The following is a 5856-nucleotide window of genomic DNA, read 5'->3' on the forward strand; positions in this document are numbered from 1 at the left end:
GCAAGTGGATCACTTGAGGTCAGGAGTTTGAGACCAGTCTGGCCAACATGGTGAAACCCCGCCTCTGCTAAAAATACAAAAATTAGCTGGGTGTGATGGCATGCATCTGTAATCTCAGCTACTCGGGAGACTGAGGCACGAGAATTGCTTGAACCTGGGAGGTGGAGGTTGCAGTGAGCCAAGATTGCACCACTGCACTCCAACCTGGGCGACAGAGTGAGACTCCATCTCAAAATAAATAAATAAATACTAAAAACTTCCCCTTGCTCCACCCTTCTCGAATATGCACATAGTTTATTATGACATTCACATTCTCATTGCAATGCTATTCCCAGATAAATATAATTTTCTTTAGAGAGTCTCCATCTCTGTTTGTTATTTAGTTTAAGATTATATCATTTGGATGGCCCTTTAACAAAAAAAAAACCTTAATCCTATGATTTTACAAAAATACAAATGTCCACATGGATACCTTGCTAAATCTCTCCCGTGGTCTTTGTAGAGACCTGTGGAATTGAGAGGCCTGAAGCTTAAATTTCATTGGCTTTGAAGTAAATCTTCCTCTGGAGATGGCATTTGCATTGAGTTTGGAAGGTTGTCTAGGAGTTTACCAGACAAAGAAGGAAAGAAATAACTTACCTGGCAGAGCTAATAGTATTTGAAAGGGCCAAAGACATGAAAAGCATGTATACCACAGCATAAATTGCATGGGGTTGAGTGATGGGAGATGACATCAGAGAAGTGGTCCTGATTGAAGATGACATTGATGTACTGAGGGGTTCTGATTATATTCTACATCATATATGATTTAACAAAAGAATATTGTGACCACATTTGTTTAAGACAACTTTTTAGGTATAGGATGAAGAATACGTTTTCACTGGAAGTGCTTGAAATTCTTGGTGATTGATATCATCTAATTGCTGAGTCTTGGAATTACTGTCCTGAAGTTTCAATCAATTAATTAAATCTATATGTTTCATTATAAATAGATTTTGGAAACATACAGTTAAGTGGAGGAAGCAAGTTGCAGAATATTGAAACGGTATGATATGTTTATGTAAAACATTTTATAAACCCTACACAACCATACCACATTCTGTTCATGGATACATATGCCAGAGGCTCACAGGAAGCTAATCTTATATTTCCTCTAGGAGCAATGGTTTGGTATTTGAGAATTCAGTGTTTGTGGTAACTCTGTGGGACATAAATACCAAAAGTAATGCGAGCCAATTATAATTTTTATAATATATAAATGTTAATAGATTTTAACTATTCATTCTGATGGTGGATACATAGGTATTGTTAATTATTCTGTTATCTATATTTGGTTTTTGAAAAGAACATTTGCTTTGGAATGTAAGCTTAGGATAACTTAAACATTTTTTCTGTCTTGCTATGGATATTAGCTAGATAGGTACACTCACAGTTCTGACCAAAAAAACAAAATAAATAAAAAGGAGGGGGCAGTGGATTTCTAATCAAGGGTTTCAAGAAAGAAAATTGCTGAGGTGGTTATCTCCTGTACTGCATGAACCTTGCAGTCTCTGCATAGTCTCATTAGACTTGGATCTCACTTGCTTTTGAATCTGTGTTTAGATTGGCATGAGGTCCTTGCAGGATTCTGACCCTGTCTCAGCTGGCGGAACTTCACCCATTTGTCTTCCTCTTTGTAACACTGAGTAGATAAAAGTTCCTTGGAGCCAGCTTTTGGAGGGAAGAAGAGAAGGCAGACCGAATGAGCCTCTCCCTTGTGCACCAGCCAAGACGTGGCTTGTGGCTCAGCATCCCTGCTGCCGGTGAGGGCAGCAGTCAGACACAGGACTCTCGGTCCCTCCAAGCTGCTTAGATGGTTGCCTTTTAAGTGCACAGTTCATATGGAAGCCAGCAGGTTGGCTTTTCATCTTCACAGGAAGGAGAAAGAAGTTGCTCTGTCCCTTACTCCCCAAATCAGTGATTCTTTTGAGTATTTAGTAATGAGAATAGGAAGAGAATTCCCTTCTGTCTGGCTGTTTTGGAAACAGATGCTGCACTCTCTTAAGTCTATTCTCAGTCTCCTATATAGTAACACAGCACACATATAACTTCCTTATTTTTTCTTGTTTTATATATCTTTTTCCCTACAGTATTTTCAATCTTCAAAGAACAGGTAGTATATTTCAAATATGCTGCTTGTTAAACTGGGCAGTTTACCAAAATGCTGCAGCACAACAGAAAGAATATTTGTCATTTTCCTGATGCCTGAGTCAGCAAGAGCTTTTGGGGGATAGAATATATTTGGTTATCTTCTGGGGTCTAGTGAGGGTTTGTGACTCCTTTGCACAACTTATATTTATTAAGCGTGTTCAATGTCTCCAGTACTATGGGAAATCAAAGGCAAAAATATCAGAGAATGTTCCTGATTCTTTAAGTTGAAATAATTATAGAATAAACTTAAGTCAGTGGTTCATGCGGCTGCAAGGTCTACCATATAACTACAATATCATCAGTGGCCTCCGAATCTTCCTCTTCACCCTAACTCTTCAGTTAACCTATGTGGCTTCATCTTCTGCACTGTTAATGATCCATTCCATAAGTAAGCCTCACTGTCCCTTGACTTTCATATGTCAATGACCTTCACTTTGACTGCCTTTCAACCACCTGTTCCTGGGGTCATATTCGTCATTGTGTCTTTACCTGGAAGTGCTCCATCTCTGAGATCTTAAACTTGAGTGTTTGCACAGGCCTTTTGCAGAGACTGCTAGAAAGCCTTCATTTGCCATTGAAGGGTACGAAGTTGTTCAGAATAAAGCCTGTATTTTCCAGCCTCCCTACTAGATGGCTGTGGTGATCTGACTAAATTCTAGCTCAGTGGGATGTGAGCAAAAGTGGTGTATGCAACTTCTGAGAACTGTCTCCATAGAAAAGGGGCAATCTGTTCTTTACTTCTTTCTTCTTGTGAGGTGGAATAAGGATGTGATGACTGGGTCTTTTTTTTTTTTCTTCCTGTGGATTTTATTTTTTTTTATTTATTTATTTTTATTATACTTTAAGTTCTAGGGTACATGTGCACAATGTGCAGGTTTGTTACATATGTATACTTGTGCCATGTTGGTGTGCTGCACCCGTCAACTCGTCAGCACCCATCAACTCGTCATTTACATCAGGTATAACTCCCAATGGCATCCCTCCCCGCTCCCCCCTCCCCATAATAGGCCCTGGTGTATGATGTTCCCCTTCCAGAGTCCAGGTGATCTCACTGATTAGTTCCCACCTATGAGTGAGAACATGCGGTGTTTGGTTTTCTGTTCTTGTGATAGTTTGCTAAGAATGATGGTTTCCAGCTGCATCCATGTCCCTACAAAGGACACGAACTCATCCTTTTTTATGGCTGCATAGTATTCCATAGTGTATATGTGCCACATTTTCTTAATCCAGTCTGTCACTGATGGACATTTGGGTTGATTCCAAGTCTTTGCTATTGTGAATAGTGCCGCAATAAACATATGTGTACATGTGTCTTTATAGCAGCATGATTTATAATCCTTTGGGTATATACCCAGTAATGGGATGGCTGGGTCATATGGTATTTCTAGTTCTAGATCCTTGAGGAATCGCCATACTGTTTTCCACAATGGTTGACCAGTTTACAATCCCACCAACAGTGTAAAAGTGTTCCTATTTCTCCACATCCTCTCCAGCACCTGTTGTTTCCTGAGTTTTTAATGATTGACATTCTAACTGGTGTGAGATGGTGGTATCTCATTGTGGTTTTGATTTGCATTTCTCTGATGGCCAGTGATGATGAGCATTTTTTCATGTGTCTGTTGACTGTATGCATGTCTTCTTTTGAGAAATGTCTGTTCATATCCTTTGCCCACTTTTTGATGGGGTTGTTTGTTTTTTTCTTGTAAATTTGTTTGAGTTCTTTGTAGGTTCTGGATATTAGCCCTTTGTCAGATGACTAGATTGCAAAAATGTTCTCCCATTCTGTAGGTTGCCTGTTCACTCTGATGGTAGTTTCTTTGGCTGTGCAGAAGCTCTTTAGTTTAATTAGATCCCATTTGTCAATTTTGGCTTTTGTTGCCGTTGCTTTTGGTGTTTTAGACATGAAGTCCTTGCCCATGCCTATGTCCTGAATGGTATTACCTAGGTTTTCTTCTAGGGTTTTTATGGTATTAGGTCTAACATTTAAGTCTCTAATCCATCTTGAATTAATTTTTGTATAAGGAGTAAGGAAAGGATCCAGTTTCAGCTTTCTACTTATGGCTAGCCAATTTTCCCAGCACCATTTATTAAGTAGGGAATCCTTTCCCCATTGCTTGTTTTTGTCAGGTTTGTCAAAGATCAGATGGTTGTAGATGTGTGGTATTATTTCTGAGACCTCTGTTCTGTTCCATTGGTCTATATCTCTGTTTTGGTACCAGTACCATGCTGTTTTGGTTACTGTAGCCTTGTAGTATAGTTTGAAGTCAGGTAGCGTGATGCCTCCAGCTTTGTTCTTTTGACTTAGGATTGTCTTGGAGATGCGGGCTCTTTTTTGGTTCCATATGAACTTTAAAGCAGTTTTTTCCAATTCTGTGAAGAAACTCATTGGTAGCTTGATGGGGATGGCATTGAATCTATAAATTACCTTGGGCAGTATGGCCATTTTCACGATATTGATTCTTCCTATCCATGAGCATGGTATGTTCTTCCATTTGTTTGTGTCCTCTTTTATTTCAGTGAGCAGTGGTTTGTAGTTCTCCTTGAAGAGGTCCTTTACATCCCTTGTAAGTTGGATTCCTAGGTATTTGATTCTCTTTGAAGCAATTGTGAATGGAAGTTCATTCATGATTTGGCTCTCTGTTTGTCTGTTACTGGTGTATAAGAATGCTTGTGATTTTTGCACATTAATTTTGTATCCTGAGACTTTGCTGAAGTTGCTTATCAGCTTAAGGAGATTTTGGGCTGAGACAATGGGGTTTTCTAAATATACAATCATGTCATCTGCAAACAGGGACAATTTGACTTCTTCTTTTCCTAACTGAATACCCCTGATTTCTTTCTCTTGCCTAATTGCCCTAGCCAGAACTTCCAACACTATGTTGAATAGGAGTGGTGAGAGAGGGCATCCCTGTCTTGTGCCAGTTTTCAAAGGGAATTTTTCCAGTTTTTGCCCATTCAGTATGATATTGGCTGTGGGTTTGTCATAAATAGCTCTTATTATTTTGAGGTACGTTCCATCAATACCGAATTTATTGAGCGTTTTTAGCATGAAGGGCTGTTGAATTTTGTCAAAAGCCTTTTCTGCATCTATTGAGATAATCATGTGGTTCTTGTCTTTGGTTCTGTTTATATGCTGGATTATGTTTATTGATTTGCGAATGTTGAACCAGCCTTGCATCCCAGGGATGAAGCCCACTTGATCATGGTGGATAAGCTTTTTGATGTGTTGCTGAATCCGGTTTGCCAGTATTTTATTGAGGATTTTTGCATCGATGTTCATCAGGGATATTGGTCTAAAATTCTCTTTTTTTGTTGTGTCTCTGCCAGGCTTTGGTATCAGGATGATGTTGGCCTCATAAAATGAGTTAGGGAGGATTCCCTCTTTTTCTATTGATTGGAATAGTTTCAGAAGGAATGGTACCAACTCCTCCTTGTACCTCTGGTAGAATTCAGCTGTGAATCCATCTGGTCCTGGACTTTTTTTGGTTGGTAGGCTATTAATTATTGCCTCAATTTCAGAGCCTACTATTGGTCTATTCAGGGATTCAACTTCTTCCTGGTTTAGTCTTGGAAGAGTGTAAGTGTCCAGGAAATTATCCATTTCTTCTAGATTTTCCAGTTTATTTGCGTAGAGGTGTTTATAGTATTCTCTGATGGTAGTTTGTA

Source organism: Papio anubis, chromosome 19 (assembly GCF_008728515.1).
Source record: "Papio anubis isolate 15944 chromosome 19, Panubis1.0, whole genome shotgun sequence".
In the NCBI taxonomy this organism is placed as follows: domain Eukaryota; kingdom Metazoa; phylum Chordata; class Mammalia; order Primates; family Cercopithecidae; genus Papio; species Papio anubis.